The 27848-nt window shown below is 36.2% G+C and overlaps 1 long non-coding RNA gene across 1 annotated transcript; it reads right to left on the bottom strand.

Moving 5' to 3' along the window:
- LOC121628941 lies at positions 1–27848 on the bottom strand. Its single transcript, XR_006008303.1, has 4 exons — positions 27837–27848; positions 10756–10767; positions 1124–1129; positions 1–473 (listed from the first exon to the last, which is right to left on the bottom strand). It is a non-coding gene; the product is annotated as an uncharacterized LOC121628941 (long non-coding RNA).

Raw genomic sequence — 27848 nt, 5'->3', positions numbered from 1 at the left:
CAGCTATAAAACGTACCAAAAACCAAAAGCTACTCACAAACGATGAGAGCGAACAATCTCAATTTCAACTAAACTGAACACAATTGAATACTAAAGGGAAAACTAAATGCTCTTACAAACAATCAAGTTCAAGTCCAATTCAAACAAACCAACCAACGCTTCTCTAACAGTCCCAGAGGCAAGCTGAGGGTCTAATGACCAGCTGCCCCGAATGTTGGCGCTTCCTTCCCTTATAAAGGGCGGGTGTTCCACAGGTGGGCTTGTCTGGAGGGCAGTCGTCCAATTAGGGAGTCAGAAGAGCAGATCAGCCTCCCTGGTCCACAGCCAATCGCGGTGTTGCAACCACACAGGTATTCAGAAGAGCGGGGAAACTTCTCAGATCCACAGCCAATCACAGAGTTGCAATCCTACAGGTGGCTTGTCCTTTACACAGAACCTGGCCACAAGCCAGGGGATGTGACACCCAGCTTTTTCTCCCTGTTTCCTTTCCTTAAGAATGGCTTCTCAACAGCTATCCTTCCATGGAGACTATTAGGTCCTGTTTCAATTCCTTGCTGTAGCTTTTCCCCTATTTCTTAAAGATATCCCTTTTAGATACATATCATCTCCTTTGTCTTCTAGTTGTCCAGTTTCTAAAAATGTTTTATGGACACATGGCACACCATGCAGAGATATGCCAGGTTTTTAGCTCATATGCTCAAATCCTGTTTTCTGTCAGTCAAACCGTGCTATCCTTGGCATATTTCCATAGATCCAACTAAAGAAATGGAAACTAATTATATATCTTTTTGTCAGGCTGTTGGTAAAAACAAAGTGGCTAATGATACAATTTAAAATTGTTATTTGCCTGATTTGTTTATTATATTTAGATACAGCCCTGGTTCACCCCTGAGTTAGGGACCTTTTTAATGCTTGAATGATTCATACATCAGTGTTGAGTGGCTTAAACACAATACTTGAATACATTGCTCTGAAAATAGACAGGTACAAGAAGCAGACTGAAAATCAGTGAAAAAGCAACAAATGTCCAAATAAACACTTTGAAAGGCATGGAGAACTTTTCCTCAAGACCACTTCATTTAATTACAAGAAATTCGGGCTGGCTGGAACCAAAGATAAAAACTCGAGACTTTTGTATGACTGCATTGACTAATGCTGCACATAATAATTCTCCTTCAGAGAAACTGCAATAATAAATTTGTTTTGTGCTTAAGTAGCCATTATGTTTTTACTCAGTCTATGCAAATGACAGTTTTTAGTCAAGTCTATATATTATACCAGTTCTGTAGATTTAGTAATTATTACAGTTACTGCTCACTGATTGGCTGTCATTGTCAGGAAGTAATAGTGTTTGTATGAATGTGAGAAATGAAAAGTTCCACCTTTTCAGTGTCATAATCTTTGTTTTTGTAATCAAGGCACAAATACACAATTATACAGTGGATTAATTTCTGACATCTTGACATTTTCTGAATCACTGCAGATTCATTAAACTCGGCTGTGACCATTCCCAGTGAGGAAACACCAAAAGCTGCTTACATAATCTCAGAAAAGAATTAAAATAAAACACAATGTCAGATGAAAGCATAATGAGTACTAGATCAAAATAGCTTCCAACAGCTTACAGTTTCTTCTTTTCTAAAGGGTTGGGTGTTGTGGTCGTTGATGATTGTGGCCTGAGTCTGATCAACTAACAGACAAAATTAGCACTGAGAAAAATTATTGAGAATTGGGCAGTGACAGCAGACAACATTTTCAGATCCTGTTACTTAGTCTAAGTGAAACCACCAACACTGCATTATAAAAAAAAGCTTCATTGCAAATATTAAAGTGTCATTTAACCAATGGTTAAAGCTCAGCTAGGTCATTTAATTGGACTATTTCTTTTGTCCCAGTAAACAAGCACAGAAGAAGAATCAATTTATTGACCAAAGAATAGCTGTTTCCAATTGACCAATGGCAGTATTGCCCTCTCTGCATCTTGATATCGTCTATTTTATTTAGTTATATATTTGTAGGTGCCCTATTACATCATGGATCAAAACCATTGACAAAAAGTTTAGCTTGTGGCAAATTGGTTCCATGTCGACAAGTAAATTGATCAGTTTTACAGCTGCACATTTAATAAAGATGCATGCTTTACATTGTAATGAGATGCTTGCTGTCCAATCTTCATATTCTCTGTTGGTCTTAGCTTCTTTGGGGTGTCAGATTTTTTTTTCCTTGAGAAATGCCCACGATACAAAGTGTGTTGCATGCACTGAGCATCTGGGCTAATTTTCCAGGAGAAAACCATTGTCCAACCAAAACATTTCTGGTGTTGGTTTAACTTTCAAGTCTGCTTTTTGTCAAGCAATTTTTTTAATATATATATATGTATATACACTACCATTTAAAAGTTTGGGGTCACTTCCCTATTGAATCCCATCGCAAAGTGACCCCAAGCTTTTGAACGGTAGTGTATAATGTAAACATATTAACTGTTTTTTGTTTCAGTAAATCTTCAAATCTTTCAATATCACACCAAGAATGGAAGATATATTTTAAAAATGTGGAAAAACTCAAACAAGATTTCTCTAAAAGACTTGTTCCCCAAACAGATAGAGAGAGCTCAGTCAGGCTCCAAAAACTTTAATGAGATACAGTGATTAAAATGTGCTCTATTGTACAGCTGAACAGAACATTGAAAGGTTAAGTAGTTCTTTTTATGCAACTTTTACTTGACAGCGTTGTTGCTTTCACTTAAGGACAAATTATCTGAAAATATGTTTTAATTTCCCTGTTCTTAGTATTGTTTTCAGTATCATCTATAAATGTGTGTTGATTAGCTTGTTAGTCTGACTCAGGCAATAACCATCAAGGAGCATGTTTCTCTGACCCATTTGAACTTCTAATAAAAGATGGGAAATGTGGGAAGCAAATCATATCCTAGAATTGGTGTTATCTAACAGCCTCACACATTTTATTATTATTATTATTATTATTATTATTAATAATAATAATAATAATTTAAATGAACAGGTTTTGGTGAGACTGGGCATGCTCACAGCCAAAATTAATGAGCACATTTGCATTGATTTAGAAAATGTCATGGAGTCAGAAATTAATTCATTTTTAAATTATGTGTTTGTGACTTCATTCCAAAATGGGAATTAAGACACATACACCAGGTTTGTGAGGTTAGGTAAGTGGAAATTCTCATTTCTCAGATCCTTACAGACAGCATTTCTTTTTGACAGTGACCGCAATGGTGCACAATACTGCGCATGCAAACACAACAACTTTTTGGAAGAGCTGTTGCTCCAGTGAAATCTGGAATGTGGCCCAGACCACATGTAGACTCTTTAATGAGCCAGAAAGGGTGGAAACCTCTGGCTTACTCCAGCAGTGTTTTGTATTTTAAAACTGTGTCATATTATTCATGGTGTTCTAGGATAACATGACACATAATCTTCATGTTATAGAGTGTCGCGCATTCACCTGGCAAATAAATAAAGAAAATCTTTACACACAATAAAAAATGAAGTTTTGCCTCACAGCAAAACATTTGCACATAACCTCTTAACACTTCAGTGTTAAGGAATTAATGTGATAAAATTATATGCCAGTACCAAAGCAGAATTCTTCACCTTTACTGGTCTTTTTTGGTAAGAAATAGTGGTGAAGATTTACTGAAACAATCAGAGAAAATTATAACGCTGATGTGGAATCCTGGATATCATAAAATGTATAATAAATTAGTTATTACACTTGTCTTTTCTTTTTCTAGTTCTCCTCTATCCACCTTTTTCCTTCTGTTTCTCTGTTCCGGTCCAGCAGTTATAAGCAAAAACACTTTTTAAAATAATAATAAAGAATAACATTGAAGACTCAAGGGGAGCCCCATATCCAAAAGGCTTCTTTTGAGTAAATTTGTTCAGCACAGTACGGCAGCCAGGCCCTCATTCTGCTGTCATGATCCTGGACAGGACAGGTAAAAAAAAAAAAAAGAATTTCTTTGACATCAGGAGTAACAGAAAGTACCTTGGTAATGTGATGGATCTGTAGCTTACAGAAGAATAACAAGTAAATAATTAAATATTTAAATATAGTACTTGAAGTTGATGATGTTAGTGTCTTTGGAACGATTATGTCTTTTAGTTTTCCACACAGAAAAACTGCAACTGAGCAACAATGCAAAGAAATGCACTCTCAGGTCTCCAAGTTAGTTCTGTAAGTTGACCGATTTCACTAGGAGAGTACTTCCTCCTACTATTTTATTCACATAAAGAATGTCTTGTCTGCATTCTGCAGCTTATGCACTGATTTAAACTGTGGGTGATAGGATCAGCCATCACAGGCAAAGAAAAATCACCCAGATGAAGACGACAATTTCAGACTCAATAATGTTGATAATACAAAAAATGTCATTTTTCTGATTTCTTAACTATCTAGAAACCTTTGATCTGAGCTTAAGCACTTACAAAGAGACGTATTCACACTTTCAAAAATTCAGTAAATTCAACCTGCGAAAAGGCCGTTTGAGGTGAAGTTAGACAGACAACTTGATAACCCAACAGAGCTCTGACCTAGTTGGCTTTTTCTAGCTGAAACAGGGAGGGGAAAGCAAACCCAAAGCCCTGCTCAAGATTTCCAGCACTTTGAAGGTGTTCTGACGCTACTGAAGTTTTTTTTTTCTTTTTTTATTATTATACTGCACTCTTCGTCGACATAAAACAAGCTGTACAGCCACACTGTCTGAAGTTATCACTTCCTCACAGTCTTATACAGCCAGTGCAAAGGACTCAGCTCGATTACAGAGATGTAACCTGACTGTTGATATGCATGAAGGACATCTATTGTGGAAATAAAAAGATCACGTCTGATTTTTCAATACACTGTAGTAATGTGTTCACACCCTTTTTATGGCTTTGTGTTTTTCAGCTTTCTATCAGTGTTGGTTGGGGTGGTTCTTGTAACATAATTATGCCATCAATTTGACCAGAATTTCAACAAAATGAGATTTCAATCTCAAGAGACCCCTCTGATTCAATAAAAGGTCAAACAAATGCATTTATGTTTTGTTAGACAGAACTCTGTTATTACAGGTTGTAATTTTACATTTTATTGCCGCAGCTCAGGAATGAGAGATGTCATGTTAGTATTGAATAAAAACAGTGAAGAATAAACTGAAGTAACACTTTAAGACCTTTTATAACTAAAGCACTACTTATGCAAAAAAATCAATGCCGCCTTCTAATGAGAAGCTTATGTGCTTTTTTCATCACTGGATACAGACTAAACCACACAAGACAAGTAAACAGAAAACAGACTCCGATTTCTATCCAATTGCTGATGAAGACAGGAAAAATAACAATGACTCCAAGTAAATCTAATATAATGCAGACATCTTGTCCATCTTCAAACTACAGCCCCCTCTTAAGTTGGGAACTATTCATTTAGTCTCTGTCCCCATCTCTTTTTTTATCTTATCCTGAAATTGTCAGTTTCACTTATTGTGCAGCTTTCCTGAAAAATAATATTCCAGTTGAAATTATGCTCATAATGATAACATTCACAGGCTCTCCCTTGTAGATTCAGATCAAAAGCCTTTTTTTGAAATAGTAGATAAAAGAATTGTGAGGGGAAAAAAATTACATTACTGTATGCCATTGAGATCTACCATCCTAGAAATTCAGTGGAAGTGAAATTCAGGCACTTTTGCAAGGCGCTTCCAGCTGACATCAGAGAAAAAGAAGTCTAGGACCATTAAAACATATTCCAAGTTAAGTTCAAGGACTTCCACAGAACTGGGTAGTTAGTGCTCCTGAAGATTATTTTTCCTTCATTCTGTGAGTTCAACCATGAACTTATGCATGCAATAAAAAAGGGAGAAAAGTCTTTATATTAGTTAGTGACACTAAAAGATTACCCTAATGAAGTTCAGTCATAATTTATACACTAAGTTTTAAATTTCAGCATTGTGCATTTTGCAGGCAGCTTTGTTTTCCTATAAAACCTCATATAATTTATTATCTATAATTTTAAAAAATGCACATAAACATTAGTACGTTTTTTTTTTTTTTTTACCGCACTGCTAAGGATGTTATGTTTACAGCACAATTTGTCTGTTTTTCTGCTTGTGGGCAGGGTTTTGCTTGATCTTTCTTTAAGTTGGTGGAGAGGTCGAACCCAACTGCAAATTGCAAGAGCTAGGGGGACACTGGTTGTATGATACTTTTCAAATCATATGCTTAATTTTAAGAAAGTTCTGTTGGATATATCAAATCAAGCTGAAGGCATTGTTTGAACAATACTGACGTGAAAATTCAACTTTTTTTATTTAGGCAATTTACTGTATCCTGGACACATTACACTTGTCACAAGTCAAACTTCAAAAAGAATATATATCTGTATATATATAAAACCATTCAGATCTGTTTCCAAAAATGGAGTCGGTTTTCAATTATTTGTTCATACCAGTAAAGTGTGCCACCCACGTTTTATTTCTTGTTTTGTTTGCCTTTAATTGTAATTTCTGGTATCTTACAATTTGTCTGTGGGAAGACATCACAAGGGAAGTTTTGCATGGGCAATATGAACCATGACTCATATTCCAATATGAAAGGAATATGATATATACCAGTGTCCTACACTAATTGGGCTAAATGTTAAAATTTAACTGTTTGCCAGACGTCACAAGTTCTGCCATTTTTTTAATCTGTTTAATTAAAAACTGTATTTAAATCCATCCTTTCTCTGCTGCTCAACAAAGCATATCTATGCAAAGACCAAATATATAAAGAAGACTAATAGCCTTTCCCAGTTGCAAATATACAGCAACACAGTTTAATAAAGAAAGAAAGAAAAAAAAAAAAAAAAAAAAAAACACTAGAAAATTCATTTTTATTATGGGTCAGTCAGTTTCTCTTTACAGCTCTTCGATGATCAAAATACCAAACAAAATAACAGTAATGTTAAAGAAAACCAATGATTTGCATTGCAGAATAAGTCAAACATATTGTATAAATGAATGAATGAATGAATAAATAAATAAATGCCCAACCATAAATCTTATATACCCTGGATAATAGTCAAGCCCTGGCCTCATTCCTATATTGATTAAATTTCTTTATACTTTATTTAAACTGTTATATTTCTGCAATGCTTCACTTCTTCATTTAAACTATTCCACAGCCAAATGCCACATATGGACATACAAAGGGCTTCTTTGCTGTATGTGCAGTCGATGTTTTTAAGTTGTAATTGCCTGTTAAGTTCTAACCTCTCTCTCTATCTTTAAACATTGTTTTAATATTGCCTAGTAATATGTTATTACTTGCTCTAAACATTATGTGATATTTAACCAGATCTGTGAGTTTAAAGTAACCTTGACTGTAGGAAAAGTGAATGGTGTGTTTCTGATATTCAACCTTATAATGTGCATTGCTCTCTTTCGTTGTATGATCAATGGATTCAGTGATGTTATGTATGTGTTGCACCAAATCTCTGAACAGTAACTTAAATATTACAGAATGTAGAGTGATTTATGATCAAGAACATATTTTGCTTTATTGAGGATTCAAAAAGAATCTTGAAAGTTTTGATTGCAAATGCTTGATGTGTGATTTCCAGTTTACTTGATTATCTATTCACTCCGAGAAATGTAATTTATTAACTATTTCAATAGGAAAACCATCAATTTGAATCCTTACATCAGTGTTTGTATTATAATTACCAAACAACATGATTTTAGTTTTGCTCAAGTTTAAAGATGGTTTATGTCAAACCAAACATTTATCTTTCAAGCTCAGATATGACATTATCAATTTTTTTGTAGATTGGTCCCAGCGCAAAACATGTTTATATCATCAGCAAAAAGAATAATTTCAAATTTACTCAACACCTTACAGAGATATGTAAAAAAATAAATAATTTGGGTCCTAACATTGACCCCTGTGGGACACCACAGGGTTTATTTAAACACACACTTGTCACCCAGTTTCACAAACTGCAGTCTGTCACTCCAACACGATCCCTCTAACACCATAGCATTCCAGTTTTTCTAGTAATTTATTGTGATCAGTTATGTTGAGTTCTTTTTTTCTAATCTATAATTACCCAGTCAGTGAAAAAAAATCATAATATCTCTCCAATCTTTCTCAATAGTTATACTGAACAAGCTCTAAATATCTAATGAATATATACATATATATATATATATATATATATATATTTTTTATTTTTTTTTTTCGTTTTTCTAAAGTGTTATTTGATTACAGCGGAAGCACGAAAATATGCCAAACAGAAAGTGAGCTCATACATGGTGAAGATTTTTATTAATCAAAACCAGATTTGCTAAATGCGCTCCAGGTCTTATTTTGAGGACACAGACAGTTTTAGTGCATATGACCACAGGGGAACCATTGTAATAAGTAAAGTTGTGTTCCTAATTATTACCACTGCTGTTATTTTAGAACAATAATTCCTGTGTTTGGATCAGTCTGTGCATTAGTCATTACATTTTTGTAATTATTCATTTTGTTGTTTTGGTCATCATTGTTGATAGTGTGCATTAAAACTTTTTTTTTTTTTTCTACTGCAACTCTTTGTTATAAGACTGCCCAAAATTTTTCGTTGAAAGGCCTCCAGTTCATCTCAAATGCTGCATTAAGAGTTCTGATGAAAATAAGCTGGAGAGATGATATTTCTCCACTATTATCTTTTCTATAATGAATACCGATTAAATCCAGAATATTTTTTAAATTCTTTTGCTCACAGATAAAGCTCTCAGTTATTACTGAACTCCCACATCTTAAAGTCATTGCAGTTCCATATTTTATAATACAAAGTACAAAGTACAAAGTCTACTAGCTTACTTATGGTTACAATACTGGGATGGGAGGCAGAGCATCTAGTTATCATGTTCCTCTGGGGAACCAGTTTAGGTTATGAAAGCGGACACCTTTTTTACCTTTTAAGAATAAGCTTAAATCTTTATAAATACAAATAAATCCTTTTTGATAGAGCTTATATTAGGTTTGGCTTGGATTAACCTGAATCATTCCTTTTGAAATGCTGCTGGGGGACTTTCCATTATGGAGTGCCATCATTGTTGTTGTTAACTTGTGTTTCTCCTTTTTTCTATTCCCAGCAGATATCCGAGGCCTGGTGTTATGGTCCATGTTGATGTGTCTTTCCTGTCCTCTCAATCCCCAACTGGTTGAGGCAGGTGGCCGCCCTTCCTGAGTCTGGTCCTGCTGGAGGTCTCTTCCTGTTCAAAAGGAATTTCCTGTGCACCGTTGCTTGCCAGCCTGTGCATGCCCTAAACGTGGAATTGAATACAAGATATTAAATGTGATCTGTTGGTTTCCCTTAATACATCACTTCACCACACCAACTTTATTTCTAATCAGCTATAACCAAATAATGGCCAGTTCTACAAAACAGGTTTCTAGAACCACCTACACAATATTACTAAAGTTAGGGACATCCTATCACAGAGTGATGCAATTAAACTAGTCCATGCTTTTCTTACTTCCAGATTGGATTACGTTATTCCTTATTATTGGGACGTCCCAAATATGCCCTGAAAAGTTTCCATTTGATCCAAAATGCTGCAGCGAGGGATCTGATGAGAACTTGCATAGAGATCATATTTCTCCAGTTTTAATTGTCTTCATTGTCTCCCTATTAAATCTAGGATAGAATTTAAAAATCTTCACACGTATAAAAATTTCCATGACCAGGCTCCATTGTATATCAAAGATATTATACTTCTATTTACTCCCAACAGAGCACTTTGCTCTCAGACTGCAGGTTTTGTTGTAATTCTCAGAGTCTAAGAGTCGAATGGGAGGCTTGGTTTTTTGCTATCAAGCCCTCCTCAAACCCGCTCCCAGCTCGAGTTCAAAAGGCCAATACTCTCTCTATTTTTAAGATCAGACTTAAAACCTTCTATTCCAATAAATGGTACAAGTTAGGGGTGGTCTAGCCATCTCTCAGCAGCTATTCCTGGCTAAAAGTTGTGATGTCTGTTGGTTTCTTTCCTGTCCTCTCTAACCCAACTGGTCGAGGCAGATGGCCGCCCTCCCTGAGTCAGATTTTTTTTCCTTCTATTGTCACCCTGTACATGCTAAAGATGGAGAATTAAAATGGAAGTTTGGTGTTGATGCAAGGTTTAGTGATTTTTTTTTTTTTTTTTTTTTTTTTGTTATGTTCACTCATCTCACATTCCTTTTTGGGAATTGCTTGGTTTGACCACACAAGTTCATAAGATACCCTTACGTTCCATCATGTTTGATAAATTTATTCAGTTTGATTGATTGGTTTGTTCAGTTAATTGTTTACCAAGTTACTTCTTTAAGTAGTTATCTCAAAGTGACCTCTTTCATGGGCCAATGAGTTTATTGGTTCTTTAATTATTTAAATTTTTGGTAAATAAATCAAAGTTTTGAAGAGACATTTTTTGTGTGTTTGCAGCCTAATTGGGTGCTTTAAATCTAATTGGATTGAATCTTTTTTAATGTGTGTTGGTATTATTTGTGTATTTCCACTAAATAAATAAACTGAAACAAATTTCTTTTAAGACAAAATTGTACTTATTTGGGTAACCTGAACTCCATAAAGTTGCATTAAAAGGAAAGAAAAGGCCAAACATTCTGTAACTGGATTACTCAAAGGTATGCAAGGCTTTGTGAATGTTGTGAGATTTGACAATGAGAAAACTGCTTTGGTTTGCCAATTGCTCCCTCACTAAGTTAGGAAAAAAATGACATTGGTTTAATTCTTTTGGACACTTAACAAAGCTTTTGGCAAAATGTGCAGTGTGAAAAATGTAATCTACATGAACAATTTCTCTTTTTTATTCTTTTATAATACACATAAATGCCAAAATCATTCATAAACTTTCTCAGTCATGACTAACAAAGCACATATTTGTTATCATGGGAATCAACATATTTGCTTAGAGGTTTTTGTTCGCATGCACATTGGGATGTTGGACAACCCCATTTTACATAGATCTCCACATCTTTCAGATATTGAAAGCTTACCTAGACCCAGAAGAAAGTTTGTGTTAATAACCTGTGATGACACAACACACAACACCGTCCCCACAGTCAAGCATGTGGATGTGACTTTTTTTCTTCCACTCAGTGAGACTCAAACAGTATCTGTACAAACAGAATATGTGAACATTTGTTGAACAGCTTTTTGTGCATTAGTTTTGGCACCCAATTCATCTAAAACTCAGACAAGATTAATCCAGATAGTGGTAGAGGTAAACAGGTAAGCTGTGAAAACAGAGAGAATGAGCATCCATGATTACTCCTCTCTAACAAAAGGATAGGGACTTTTCAATTGATTAGCAATTCAACCAAACACATGATTTGGCCAAGATAAAAGCAGAACAATAGAGTAATCCTCCTGAAGGCCTCAGAGACTCCTTTTGTGTCATCAAGGAGACAATCAAGCTTACATATCTCTGAAGCTTCCCTGGGACAAGGCTTGTAATGCTGCAAAAAATGAATAATGAACTCAGCCAACGGGCTCTTTTAATGTAATCCAACCACTGTCTCTCACAGCGCATTTCATCAAACTTCAATAAAATGATACATGAAAAGTGACAGAATATTACTGAAGGCAATCTGAGCTGCTCAGAGACAAAACAATCAAAGAAAGCAATCTGAAGAATCACAGGCAACAATCACGACAAGTGCTGGGTGAAATTAGAAAAGATTTAATTTTTGCCGGCACGGTAACAATCAAGGATGGTTTCAGGCTTCAGTAGCGTTTGAAGGCTAACTTCCCATGATGCAGGCGGACACGGTTTGTTTGATTGCAAATGAAAAAAGTCATGTCAGAGGTTTACTTTTGTGTTCAGACAAGAAACACAATCCTATTAGAGGGTAAAGAGCCTATTGTTGCTCTCTGGGCTCACAATCAATAAAGACTCACTCTTGCTCACGTTTCTAAGATTAGATTCAACGTTTTAGTGGGCTGAATGTTTAAGTGTGCTGCTGTAGCGCCCAGGTTGCTGTAATAAAGTTACATCAGCAAGAAAATGCTTCGAGGGCCAGCAAAATTAATTCAGGTGCAAAAACAGATAACAACAGGAGTCTCAAACATCCTCATCAAGATAATTGTGGGATGTGGGCTCAGTTAGAGAGCATTTATGTGCTATATCTTCAACATACTGAGTGGATGGAAAAGTTTTTTTCTTTTCAGACAACTTTGCTGATGCTAAAAAAAGAAGAAAAAATCAATTAACATTTTCCACCACAGTTGTCTGAGAGCCACTATTAGTGGTGAAAATGCTCAATTCAAGGCTTTAAAAGAGCTTGTGACCACTTAGTTTTGATCACTTTGTGGGCTGAGATTAGAGGAGCAGTGAGAGTCATATTGACTTTTAAACTCAGTGTTCAAATCAAAAGCAGACACTCAGGTTGAGGTCTCAACAGGTGAAGCTGAACTCTGATGGTTCTTGCTAACATTAACACATTATATTAGCATTGATTTGCTGATTTTCAGGGCAGCTGATGAAAAGACATCAAGCTTGAACGAGGAGAGCGTCAATTTGCATATTCATAGACCTGCACATGCTAAATGAAGCAAAGATGTAGTTACATCTAAGCCATTTGAAGACATAAAGAGGTGTTAGGTAGAGGCTTAATCAACAACATGAGAGGAACTTTGAAATATATTTAGCTATAACCTTGTGTTGTAGTGTGAGTACGCTGGTTTAGTTTTTTGCAAAACAGATAAAAGCAGAAAAATCTGCATTTGAGCTTAAATCATTCTACATTCATGATTTTTAGTCTTAAATACAGTCTTTTTTAACTGTTTACGATTAAAGCAGCTTCTCTAACGCCACCTGCATATCATGATTCTGAAGCCTTGTCTCTGCAGGACATGACTCAGCTGTTTTCTTCAGTTACCCATCTGTCTCACTATTAACTGAAATGTTATTTATTTATTTATTTACTTATTTCAACCAGTCCTGCAATCTGCACCACTGTCATTATAGTCTTAGAAGGTTTCTTATGCCTGAAGGCTTTTTTTTTATTTCAAAAGTGTGTTCATATTATATAAAATAAGACTCTTGTATAATTGAGAAGTACCGCATCAATTCACTGATACATCTATGTGCCATCATGCCTCAGGACTCTAAGGTAAACATATTCAAGGGCAAGCAAGACAAACTGTGGGACAAAACAAAAGTTGATCATGACTCAGTTTTTAATACAGCACAATGCAGCATTGTCAAGCAATAAACAGCTTAAAATTGACCCTCACTGTGCACCGTGATCATCAGTAAGTTCATCTGTTGATCTTGTGTGATAAGACCAGCAGTTTGAATTTCTGTTTATTTAAAGGTATGGATGGTGTTGAACTCAGGGTTCTATTAAAACCATTCGGGTTATTCCAACAGGTAAACCTTTTCTTTATGGAGGCGACTATAGAGCCAGAAGGTTCATCTGTAAATTAACCTGACACACCAGATGGTTTGTTACATGGGACCATCTGGGAGGTTGTCATTGGAAACTTTTGAAAAGGGGCAAACACTTTCAAAAGAACACTTGGCAGGTGATTGGATGAACCATCTGTCCATCACTATCCATTACAAGCTTGTTTCAACTACCCATGCCATAAAATCATACTTCTGCCAATGGCACATGAGACAAGTGAAAAAATCGTTTCCATGCCAAGAGGCTTCACTGTTCTTTACCCTTCCACAAAAGGAAAATTCTCCATTTCTACTATAGCTGATATAGCTGATAAAGCTGTATCTACACCAACAATCACTCAAAGATTGCAAGAGTTTCACAAGATCAGAATCATGAGTTCATCTTTAAATGTAAAACTAGCTTTTCAATTGAGTTCAGTTCAATTTAATATTATAGCACCAATTTACAACAAAAATCACTCCAATGAACTTTAAAGATGCAGGCTAATTCAGTCCAGTGTAATACACTTCAGTTAGATTAATTGTAATAAAACAGAATCCAAGTCATTACAATTCAAATCAGTCCAATTCATCCAAATTGTGTTAACTTAATGCCATCTTATAAAAAGTTGGAGTTAACGTATTGCGTCAAATCTCCAAATAAATCCCCCATCATGAGCATACATGATTAAACAGTGGAAAGGAAAGCTCCCTTTTCCCTTTCTTGAAAAAAAAAGACAAGAAACTGAGAGCAATCACTGGCCCACATAAATTAGAGTTAAGTCTAACATGTCACAGCAGTCAATGATGGCATCATTCCAATCAATAACTGGCTTTGATTGAATTGCTTTATTGATTTGGTAGTTTGAAACAAAGTTAAACAGTTGTTTTGTATGCGGTTGTTGGCTGATTGTGCAAGCACCCTGAAGAGAGCAACAGTATGAATTTCGTTTGATGATGAGGCCCATAATACAAATTGGGACAGGTCTGTAAACACAGAGGAGATATTTGCTGGTGTTTCTGGTAGCTGTACTGCAGGTTTCCAGGGCTGGGCCAGTGCACAACTCTGGTATTTAGCCTTACAAGAATTTATCAGTTTATAGTCAGAAGAAGGGAAATTAATTGAATTAAACTTGCCACTCATGACACAAGTGCATTAGTGATTTGATAACCGGTGTTTATAGGTTTACTTTGTGCTGTCTATGATTTGACAACCCAAGAGGTTTATACATGTATAAACAGAATCTGATACAGTTCGTGTCTTTAACTTAAACACATTATAATTGCAGAAACTGAGTACTTCCAAAGTATTCATATATTTTATTAAAGTGGTTTTATAGTCCCCTGGCAGTAAGCTAAACTTCTGCTGTCTTTTAAATGCCTTAAAATGGATTTGCTGGTTTGTGCTTTAGTTTCTCAAATATAGTAACCTGGCAACAGTGTCCCACAGATACAACCATGCTCCCTGTAGTGCTTTTTCAGTGCTTTAAAAGAAACTCATAAAACTCAAACTCAACAGAAAACTCAATGACTGTGGTAACCTTTTGACTCCCTTCGCATTATTGTTTTTCCGTTCAGTGTGTAGTGCTTTTATAATCAAGATAATTACAAAGGTAAAAATGGGCATTCAGATTTTAAAAAATGCACATTTGAAATGTAAAGTGACCCCACAAGCTCACCAAATATGGCACAATATAGTTCTGATAAGTTAAAGTTAAAATACATACCTTCTAATAACTATATTGTGTCAAGTATTTGGCATAGGTAATATTACAAAAGTTAGAAAGATCTTTTCTGAAAGAATGCAACCAAAACTGGGACTGCAAATAAAATATGATTGTCATGTAATCATAATATGATGTTTCAAACACAACAATAACAAAGGTATAATTTAATTTTGCAACTGCACTAAATATGCATCATAGCTTACCCAAAATATAAATTTGTTACCAAGTCAAAATGTTTTGGTATATCTTTGTCTCTGAGCCAAGTAAACATGTGCCACCTTCTGAGACTAGCATGTTGTATGCCTGTGGGACAGCAATAGCCCCATCCTGCATGGTGAGATGGAGATGGAGCAGACACAGTCAGGTATGAGGCTGAGAAGACTCTTCAGAGGAGTTGGGGAAATCTGCCAGGTGGCAGCAAATCGCTAAAATGCCAGACCAGCAGGCAGACATCCCTGAGACGAGACAAGGTGGGTGTAAATACATCCACTCAACAGGATGTTGGATAAGTTCTGCAATGCTAAAAAGCTCTAGAAAATTAGTTTTGCAAGTGTGTGTTCAGGGAGAAGGTGTATGTGTGCATGACGCATGTCTTTAAATCATCCATTTTCACAATTTCTGAAGGTTTGGTTGCAAAAATTATGCTAATTTCCACTGATTGGAAAATGTAAAACACTGACAACATAAAACAGTAAATGACAAAAATGCCACACAATCCTAGATCACTAAAAATGAGCATCATTCTCAAGAGTATCTTATCCTTGAAACATATTCGGCATGCATTTTCATCACAGGCAATCGAGGAAGAAGCAAAGGACAGCTGCTGCAGTTTAATGACTTTATCTTCATTTGAGTAGGTACTTCTCTCAAAGGAAATTGTTCCACATCACTGCTTGAAATCTATTCAGGCAATAATAATGGCCACCTGAGAGGCGCATAAACCCGGATTCTATGGCTGTGAGTTGGTCTGGAAAACGTAATACCATCCTCTCTGCAGAATTATCTGCTTGAAGATAAGTTTGGTCATGGTAAATCTGTGCACTTCAGTCTCACCTCTGCTTGATGTGTGACAGGGACCTGAGGCTGGAATGAAAGATGGAGCATCTCGCAATGTGCACATCAATGCCAGAAAACTTAATCAAACTCTATTTAACAAGGAAGACAGCTGGAACTAATTGTGTAGTATCTCAAAGCACTGGATGTGAGTCATCTGTAAACATCTCTAAAGCATTGATGTCCAATATAGCTTCTACGCTTATTGCATATTTGTGAGACAGGACATAATTAGAATTCGTTTCTAAACACAGGTGGATTTTCATTGCTGAATGGAGCTTTGCTGAACTGGATCTTGTAATTTTAGGCACTTCTTTTTTTTAATTTCTTTTTTTTATGTTTATGTAAGTTATTAAATTCTAAAATAATTAACAAGGACAGTTACTGCATATGACAATATATCAGAGTTTACAGTTTTACTAGAACTTGCAATAGACAAGGGCTTTTGCTGGGGCTTTTGTGTGTGTGTGTGTGCCACAACTTTGCAAGTCACATGCACATGCATGTTTATATTAGTGCATGGCAGCATGGTCTAAAATAGAGTCACTGTTAAAAAAACATTCAGCTACTGTATGCAGCTGATTCAGTCAGAAACATCTCATACAGAGACAGAAAGTTCTTTTAACAACCACAAAAAGCATCAGTTTTAATAGTTGCTGTTTGGATGGCTTACAGCACACAACAAACAAACAATGCTGTTTTCCACAGTGCTGATAGAAACAATACGGATTACCTGAGTTGTTCAGAAAATGTAATGTTTTAAATGAAAAAACCCACAACACTGAAATGAATACTTTTCTTTTTGTTTAGGAGACAACAGACCCTTTTAGAAAATAAATTTATATATAACCTGATAGTGGACTTTTTTTTTTTAGAGCCCCCCTTAGTGTCTTATGTGAGTATTTTCAGCTCATCTTCTTTTCAGGGAAGTCAAGGTCCCCTTAGCCCCCCACATAATTCAAACCCTGGTTTTACTTTTAGCTCAATTAATTTTGCCAAGAAAGAATAAAGCTAACCTAGAAATAGTCAAGTTTTACTGTGTTTACATATAAGACATATTTAAAGCAAATAAATAAATAATAAATAAATAAATAAATAAAATAATAAATGTTCTTACCAGGCATTACAAATACATCTAAAAATGCAATGTTAGATAGCGCATAAGTGCTGCACATAATTCAGCATCCTGTAGAACTATCTTAAGCAGCAATAGCTTGAAGTAATTGTTTTTTATATGATGTTATCAATCTCTTGCAGCATTGCGACAGAGTATTAGTCCACTCTTTTTTACTGTTTTGCCTCAGTTCATTGAGGTTTGCAGCATTCATTTATGCACAGTTCTCTCAAGGTCCCACCACAGCACAGCACACATCTTTTTCAGCTATTCTATTGTGGATTTGCTACTGTGGTTGGGATCATGGTCCTGTTGCATGGCCGAGTTTCAGCCGGTCTTAGCCTGACATTTTTATGGAGAATGTTTTGGTATACAGAGGAGTTAGGGTTAGACTGTATTTTCCTTTTAATTTTACAGAAACCATACCAAAAGCTTTTGTGATTTATCATGCATGCAGGACTAAAAGTTTTAATCTAATAGTGCTCTATCTTTGCTGGAGGTACTAATTTGTTGTCAAATATATTAGCTAAGATGTGGAGTTCATATGTACCTAAGCTCAGTAATGAAGGAAGCCTCATATTATGTTGTAATTAATCGTGGTTTAACACAGCTATGTCATGATTTCAAATAATTTTAAATAAACCCTAAAATTCTCAAGTTGTTGAAGTAAATATATCAAAGTAACTTGTATGCCATCTATGAGTGAGTCTAAAAATCATCTCAGCATTTGAGACTGAAATACCTTCTGTGCTCAACAATTAGGAGCAGATAATTTGAACCCAAATGCTCCCAACGATCGCCAACTGAGCATCTGATATCCGATCAGAGCCCACCTGAGTTTCTGTGCAATAAACCATGAGTCCTCACAACAGAGCTGGAGCTGTACTCTCCCTCCACGTGCTGTAGTGATTGCAGCTAAGCAGGTCCTCAACAGATGGTGACCTTCAACACCCAAAGGTTTTCTTAGGCTTGGGCTCGGAGTTTGAGGTATTGTTTTTCTTACACAGGGCCAACACTTGTCAGAAATGGCCAATGGGGCCAGAGAAGTTTTAAGTATTAATCAGAACCAGAATGAGATCCATGTCATGAAGACAAATGCTGCCAGTAAGGTGGAAAATGCTGCTATTGAGGGAGACCATTCGACTGCCTCCCTTTAACCATTTTTTTCTCTCTTTTTTTCCAAACAAAGAACAACAAAAAGAAAAGAAAAATATGTTGCCTGCCTTTTTACAATAAGATATGTGAAAAAAACAATAGCTACGCTTACATGGACAAATATTTAATTTATTTGACTGAAATCAGTCTGATCGGGGATGCCAGCTGACATGGGTACATGGGCACTAGATAAAGTGATCCGATCAGCTGTATTTACATGATGGACAGATTTAATGTGATCATAACAGTTTTGACTTGCTCAGTGCCAAGTCCTAGAAGAAGTGTGTTTATTTATTTATTTTTTTTTTTTTTACTTTTTGACCATTGAAATGCTAAATAATCCTTAACATTTTCAGTTTTTAACGAAAACGTTGTACACACCACAGTCCCGTTCTGTTATACTGCCGCCATGTTTTAATTCTTCCCTGAAACTTGTTACGTCATATAACCTCAATATGGTTTAAGCACGCACAGAAAATACACCACAAAATGATCGGAATGAGCGTATACATGGTTATTTTTTTCCTGCGGATCCGATCGTGAAAACCAAACAATTCTTTCTGGTCTTGGTCAATCGGATCAGCTGATATGTTTATATGACACACTTTTAATTCTAGTCGGATTAAAAGTGCTCCATGTAAAGGTAGCTAATGTTTAGTTGGACCAAGGCTTCCGAGTGAAACACAGCATCATGGAATATTTTATTATTTTTTTACTTAATCCTGGCAATAATTAAACCCATAATTTGCATAGGTTAATTAAAGCTGCATTTTTTTCTTTTAAGTAAAAAATGTTTCTAGGCGGCTATAAACAGCTTATAGACAACTCTATACTATGAGGTTTAATTAGTAATTTATTACTGATCTAAATGGTATCACTGTACTTTATATTAACTGTAAATGTGATTTATTTCTCTAACAATTATTGTCATCACTTAACCAATAACAACAACAACAAAAAAATAATAATAAGAATAATAAGAATAAGAATAATAAACCTTATTTCTGTTTATCAGTTCCACCCATTTGCCTTGAGTTATGACAAGTGAATCAAGAACTTACACTCATGCAAAATACAGAATTGTATTAAAATTATTCTAAATGGAAAAGGAGGGTCTGGAATTTTGAGAAGGTGGCATGAATACATTTCCACATGGCTGTGCGGGACTTAAATAGCCAGAAACGTTGTCATCTCTCATGTTCTAAATAAGATTTGATGATAGGTTTATAAACTATAAAAACCTTGTCTGTCTAAATATGTTTTTTTTTTTAAACTGTCATCACATGGAAGAAATGCTCAGCCATGATATTGATTTTTTTTTTTTTTTTTTTTTTTTTTTCCATTAATAGGACTATTTTAAAAGCACTTGGAAACTGACATGTCTCTACATGTTTTATCATAGAAGGCCCTTAGCTGTCTTGTCACTCTTTGTTCACCTCCAAGCCGATGTAAACAGCACCATCTGGCTCATGACACTTCCACCACCTCTGGGCTTTGCGGACCAAAGCACGACTCTCACAGCTTCCTCAGACTGACACACAGCTCCTCTGAAGCTTAAAAGTCAGTTTTTTTATAGCTCATAATGATAGAGCACCTCACAATGTTTTAGACCACTATTTCACAAAGGAAGATTGTGGGTGGTGAGAAAGTCAAGACATTTAAAGTGTCAGGGAAGTACATTTCATTTTGTCTACTATACTAAAAGCATAAGATGATCATTTTCCCAACCACTCCGATGTTTCTGTTTTGTTACAAACCACATTTTCATGTAAGCAAGTAAAACTAAAATGAAATGACACTAAGCTGAAGTAAAAAATATGAATTCCTCAATTCAAAAACTTTCATGCATGATGAAATCTTTGCAACATAAATGCCCCTGGAGTTCTTGTACTGTTGAATTGGGCATGTGACACTTGTGAGAGTGTCAGGGCCAGTAGTCCTTGTGTTGGATTCATATTTTATGACAACATAACCAAGAGAAGCCATATGGTAATACAGGCTGGACCTGCCTTGAAATTCCCCCCCAGCTAGAGGTGGTGGAATGACCTAATGAAGCAGCAGACTGTGTGCTGCCTCAGGTCAGAATAGGAAAATAGTTCAGATGGCTGTGGTCAGTGGCGGCAGCAGCAAAGCCTTGTGACTTGAGCACCCCCCAGGACACACAGCACACCGGCCAGCAAGCCAACCATATTACAGGACAAGGACCGATGTTCCAGATTGCAGGGCTGCAGCAAGAGGGATGGAGGTAATCTAGCAGGCTTAGTCGTGGCTCTGTGGAGAAGGCGGGCATGTATGGCGGGTGCACATGCGTCTGCAGTTGAGTGTTTTGTCTTTCTTTGTGGGTCAACCTCTCATACCACATATTATAAACCATGTGGCAATAAACTGAAGCCTTATGTTAAACACATGTCTAATTCAGCCTTGAACCACAACTCAGAGCATGAATAACTTTCATCTGAAAGCAGTTTATAGAATAAAGAGGGGGGGAAAGCCAGGAAAGAAGTTATTTAAAACAATCAGTGCCCAATGGTGACTCCCAGAGGTTAGCATGTAACCGCTAGAATACAACTGTGGGATACAACTACTACAACTGAAGCTACAGTTTCTGTTGTATCAGAACCAGAAATGTTTTTCTTAAAATAATAACATTAATTATATTTTGAGCCTCATCCCACTTCGCTATGGTACACATTTGATTTTAACAACTGACTTTGTTCCATTAATGTGTTTTGTTGAAGCTACACCCCTTATAGATGATGACTGAGGGTTCATGAAATCACCTGCCAAATATGTTTGAAAGCACTAGCCTTTTACCAATTAGTGACTACATCTATTAAAACTTCTTCTTCTCAGACGTTTCTAGGTGACAAATTATCTGGCTCATTCTTAAAATCTGTCAAGTTATACATGTCACACTTTCAGTAACATTACACAATTTCCCACTTTAAAATTAATAGAGTATCATTTGATTCTGTGATATTAAAGATTACAATGGTGTTTCAATTTTCTTGCCAATAGATATTAGAGTTTTGACGTGTATGATGCAGCCATGCTAGAATGTCATGTTGGATGTTTTAATGATTTTTTTCCCAAGTTTTTGTATAAAAGCAAAGCTGTGACATACTGCCTTGCATTTTATGCCAGCAGTACGATACATTAACCATACTGTGAAGTCCCCTGCAGATACGATGCAATACAATTCACCCCTCTTGATGATGTGATGTGATTCATTAATGATTTGACAATGATTTGACTTCATACAACGTGATTTGGTTTGATACGAATCATGATGCGATTCAAAACTCTTCAATATAATACAAAGAATCTGGTTTCTAAATAACATCACAATTATTTTGTCTCTTTCCCTGTGAAGGATGTATTTGATACTTGATTGTTTTCTATAGAGCAAACAAAATAAACTCAACTTAAAAGAAGATATAATTGAATATGGTACAGAGGATAGTTTTATTTCTAATATACTAAATCACAAAAAAAAAAAAAAATAACAATAATAATTGCATTTGTTCCAATCTGAATCTCATTCTCTACTTATATAATACATTTATATACATTTACTAAATTTCTTTTTCTTTCTAAATAAAAATAAATAAAAATAAAAGCACAGAGCTCAAACCTCTGCCATGCCATTGTCATTTCTTTGGATGATGAATGATTGTTGGCATTATTTTTTAAGCTAGAAAATCTAATGTTAAAATTATCTCCCCATGGTAAATCATCCTTTAAAAACTTCTTGGATCCAAGAGCTAATTCAGATCACTCCCAAAGTGTAATCACTTCTTCCTTATTCCATAACTTTTTGAGTTATGTTGTTAACAGACAGGCAAACCAATGGTACGACATACATGACCTCCACCATGAGGTAAAGCAACATTACCAAACAGTTCTTTGCTCAGTCCCTTTTACTGATAGTGCTCTCTGTCTATAATTTTACAATGTCTTACAAAACACTAATAAAACTTACATATGCTGAATATCGCCTCTTCACCTGTTGTCTCGCTTCCCTTCATATTTGCTATTTACTAACTGCAGCTGCACCACCCGGCTCCCGTATGTTTTAATTACAGAACACGAAAAGATAGGGATGGTGCGTTTAACGCGCCTCCAAAATACAATTGCATTGGTGTGTTTGAATGAGCTCATTGAACGATTGTTTATGAACTCGTTCATATTTAGGGTGAACGTGAATTGAACATATAGTGAATTGAACTTTATTGTGAGCACACTTGCTGTTTGTGAACGGAATTCTTTCACAGTTGAACTTTGTTCAAGAGAGTCCCAGATTTCCGTGGAGCCTTCCAGGCAAAATCCAGGCTAAAACACATCGTAAACAGGCCTTAATATATATGTGAAAACACCAAATCTGGCAAACCAGCCACAACAGAGCTGCACCGTGCATGCATCATCAAATTTTGAAACATGGAGGCAAAATCCAATGAGGCAGCAGCACAACTTCTGCCTCAATGATCACTCCTGCATAATTGTATGATCACTTAAAATCATTTTTTGAAAAGATCAGTGATGATCTAGGAGGGAGAAATCTTGTCTTTTTGTGTAAACTTAGCCCACTGGGTGTCAAGAAGCAACTCCGGACATCATCAACATCAACAGCAAGCCTGAAACAGCATATTGAAGTAAAGCACTCGGCTAGCCTTCCAAGGTATGTGAACTAAATGTCACTAAAAACAAACTAAAGACTTGGCAACGGCGTGCTAAAGCAGATCCTCTACCACCCAAAAATAAATAACGGCGTACAGGAGCAGCAGCTCCGATGTCTTCATCTCCAGCCACAGCAGGAAAACCTTTTGCATTATATTGTCGAAGACCTGCAGCCTTTGAGGAAAGAGGGACCCTCAGCTTTCGTAAACTTGACAAATGTAAGACATATGGTCTTGCATGTCTTTTTTTGTTTTGATTTTTTATTTATTCATTTGGGCTGAATATAGCATTGTTATGACCCAAGTTCTAGAACTTTACTTTGGACAAACAAGTCAGAAAAAAAAAAAATACATTCACAAAAAAAAATTAAAAGTGATTTAATGAAAAGACAAATAATGTGTAAATGTTTTGCGCTTTGAGGTACATTCTTTGTTTTGTTTTGTTTGTGTTTTTTTTTACCTCAGCCTAGTTCCTACCTCAGATAGTTTAATAAGCATGTTTTTCTCATGTTTTTATACTGTAGGAGTGAAAGTTGCAGCTGGCTAAAAGCATGGACTGAATGGGTCGCAACGATAGGAAAATGATAGTATTCTAAGGGGGAATAGCTCACAGCAACATGTTGAGAAAAAATAACTATGAACTAGTTAATTTTTAGAACTGTTAACTTAGTTTAAAAAATTGAATTATGAACTATGAACTGAAGTAGTTCATTTTGAAATGTGTGAACTGAACTTTGAAATACTTCGTGTAGGAATTGAACTTTCCCAACACTGAAGAAAAATACATGGCACATTTAGCTGTAGTTTGTAAGGGAAACTACAGGTCCCAGTACTTAGCTTACAGTAATTATTCTGATGAAGTCAACAAATTGAGTTATAGAGAAAATCTGGGGGAAATTATTCTGGCACAAAAAATCTGAATCTGAGTGTGTACTGTAGGGGTGATATACATACTTTCTCATAATTCTCAGACATATAAGGCAAGTGGGATTAATATAACATTCTGTCATAGAGCTTCTCTCTGCACCTTTGAAAATAATTGAATTTCTTCAGTCATTGTCCATGCAGCACAACAAGATTAAAAAATGGCACTTCTCCATAAATGCCATGAATGCATGCATAAGCTGAACAAAAATACAGTATTTGTTTACTGTTTGCATGCTGAGCAACAGCAAAGAGAGAGAAACACAGCTCTTAAAAATGTTATTACAACTTAAATAGTGACAGCTGAAGCTTGATATTATCTTGGGACTGACTTTAAAATTCATATCTGCACAGAATGAGGACAGTGGATTTTGTACCCTTTCTCTTACAATGGAATTGCATCAGCTCTCTTTTTGACTCACTATGGACAGGAGGAAAATAACCACGTACAAGTGCAGCAGCTAACTCCTTCAATCTGCCTATGGATGTGAGAGTGGTTTATGAAGATACTCCCGAAATAATGTGAACCTTCCCTGTAAGGATTTTAGAGTCTGAAGTACATATTTTGAAAATGCCACACAACAATGGGTGGATGCTGCTCCATGTACTGTAAAATATAACATAAAAACAATTAGCAGAATGCATTAGATTGGAGATTTCAGCTCTTACCAAACAAATGAAAATGTTTCTTTATTTACATTTAGAATTCTCGAAAAATGCTGGAGAGCAAAGGATTATCACACCTCCACTAAATCCAACTGACCCCAAGACTTTGGCGATCTAGTTTGTGACAAGATGGACTCAGACAAAACTGAAAATATGGATGCAGTGTCAGGTTTTCAGCCTGTTGTGTGGCAGAAACTCCAATTAAGGAGAGAAACTTCAACAAGTGTCAACACAATAACTGTAAGGGAGATAGAAGCCTTGACTTGTTGGCAACAAAGAAAAAGCAATGGACTTTGTACAACATGTTACCAACGGACTTCAGCACAAAAGTAAATCATTGGTTTTTTTGTAATGCCATCAACAGAAAAAAATCATTTGGTCAACATCCTATCTGAAATTGAAAAAATACTTGTTAAAGTAGGGATGGACATGTTTGACTATGGACCTACCAAGCAGAACTGTAACGTCCTAAAACAAGAGACTTCACTGTTTTTTGACAAGTGCTGCAGGACAGAGCAACTTACATCAGTGGATAAATAAAAAAGAACCAACTGCTAAAGGCTGGTAAAGAGTACTGCTGAACCTGGTACCACTGGTGCCAATTTCTAAAGGCCACACTGGAAATAGGCCTGGGCAGATGACCAGTGATTAGGTCGCCATTTTTGTATTATTTTCTCTTTTGTTTTGGTCTCTGCTTCATATTGGCAGTCAAGGCAAGACCAATAAACTTTATACTGTGGCTCACGTCACCCTCCTGATCCACAGCAGACAACAGGAGAGGAAGGTAATGAGGGAGGGCCTGGCTAGATATGGTTAGATAGTGAGGGAGCCTCAGGCAATGTGGGAGCTCATTTTGGCATCCTAAGGTAACCTTTTAAAATGCAAGCACTGTTCTGAGAAGCAAGACCTCACAAGGACAGGTTTTCAGGATGGGCACTTATCTATTCAGCAACAACACTTAAGTCTGCCAAAATACTGCACTAAGGAGTGCAGTGGACCAGGGAAAGGTCATGCACAGCCATATGCAAAACCCAGCTGTCTCTTTCCCTGCACCCCTGTGAGATACATACAATATTAAACAACTCGGGAGGGAGAGGAATGCAATTTCAAGACACATCTGATCGATTTTTTTGGTGGGAAATAACCCAGATCTTGTGAATTGTTATTGCTCTCAGATCATTTTGCGGATATATTCATAAACATCCCACAAGTAGATGGTGTTATGCTCAGCAGAAATACATGACATATAAATGAATCATACAGTAGTCCAGAAAGGGCACTCTCCCTGAGCTCCCCCAAAGATGGTCACTTACACAAGGTCCTAATTAAGGATTACCTGACATAAGACTTAATATTCTTGATCATTTATTTGTTGGTATAGAAACACCAGGAAATAACTTATTTTATGTATGCAGTTGCCATGGGCAACTTTTTTTTGCTGCTCTTTACTGATAAATATTCTATTACAGAGATAAGACTGCAGTATTGAGAGCCACAGCGCACAAAGAAAATCTATATGCAATTTATTTTGTTTTCCTTGGTTTTTTTCAGCCCTCTGAGCAGCTGCACATTGCACTTAAACTCAGTTGCACCATAAAACAATGCATGCTCACCCAGCACCCACTGCACAAAAATAATTGTGTGCGTTATCATCAGTGCTTGTAAAAAGCAACACAACAGGGAGTTGAAAACAGGCTGAATCACTTCAGCAAAGCTGTTTTCAGATTTCATGAAACATGCATTTTGATGTTGATGGGGGAAAAAAATTATCTTGAAAAGAGAATGACAAGTGTGATAACACTTATCTGAGAAAGCAGGGCAATACCCAATACTCAAACTGATGTTCTACTATCTGAAAAAAGTATTATTCCTGGAAAAAGGGTGGTCTCTGATGTTTAGGCTCCAGGCTTTGCACCTTGCCGTGTAATAGAATAAATGCCCATATCTTTGAACTGTAAAAAAAAAATGAGATTGGAACTGTGCAACTGTAATCCAAAGCGGAGGGAGGCTTTCAGTGTAATCAATCTCCAAAAAGGCTTTTAATGGAATCAATGGAGAGAAAGAGGATTGATTTCTACACAGTATACTGCCATTTTTAGATATTCACTCTGTCAAAACTCTCCGTGCTGGACTGAAAACTTCCATCCTGTGATATAGGTTAATTGCATATTGAACAAATCAGTCCATTTGTTAAGTGGCACACTTTTTCTTGGTGACCATTACGTTAGAGACAGCTGTATTGCAGTGTGGAAATACAACACTGAGCTATGGTCTAAATAGCTTATAAAGTATGGCCTCAATTGTATTCCTGTTACAAAGAGAAAATTGTTTTTCTTTCCTGGTTTAGAACTGTGATTTAAACACTTTTGACATTGCAAGTAAGCCGACAGTTAAAAGTTTGGTTACAATATTTTGAGTGGGTATGCTTTTTATTTTGCCTGGTTTTAGTTTGGAAATTAGTTAGCCTTGGCTTGCAGACAACAGAAGCTGTTTTTACTGCAAGAACTACCCCTGATAAGGCAGTGGTTCTGTCCCACTGTGAAGAAACTTGAAATACTGCTAAATAATCATGAAGAGACAAACAACCAGTATCTCTGTCCATGTATGTTCTTTTAAATTTCGGATCTTACATCAAGCTTTCCTAAGGCAATACTTCAAAATGCATATACAAAATTTAAACATGACTTGCTGGTGCAATTCCATCATCACCACTACAGTCTGTTTTACAGTGGTTGCTCTTCAGGGTCAAACCATCCTCATAGGCTTCACTCTCCAGCAAACAACTGCACTCCAAGAATTCAACAGACCTCAGGTCAGGGTGGGCATGCAAGTTAGGTTTAACCTCAACCTTAATGCACTGTAGTGGTTTTGCCTTGGTTGTAAATCTCAGTGGTCCGGGTACCCAACTCATCTCCCATTTTCTCCCTTCTGAAATAGGTATGAAGGTAGGGGCCCTCTGTGCTCCCATTAAAGTCTATTGTAATTCATTATAGACATACTGACAAGTGCAGTAATATTGAACACCACTATTGAGCAACCCGGAATTATTTCTGGGTAAATTCTCACACTGCAACGTTTCATTTCAACTTCATCACTTCAGCTGTTTT

The sequence above is a fragment of the Melanotaenia boesemani genome, chromosome 18 (assembly GCF_017639745.1).
Source record: "Melanotaenia boesemani isolate fMelBoe1 chromosome 18, fMelBoe1.pri, whole genome shotgun sequence".
Taxonomy (NCBI): Eukaryota; Metazoa; Chordata; class Actinopteri; order Atheriniformes; family Melanotaeniidae; genus Melanotaenia; species Melanotaenia boesemani.
The sequence above is the reverse complement of the archived record's forward strand: the minus strand, read 5'-3'. Positions and strand labels throughout refer to the sequence as shown.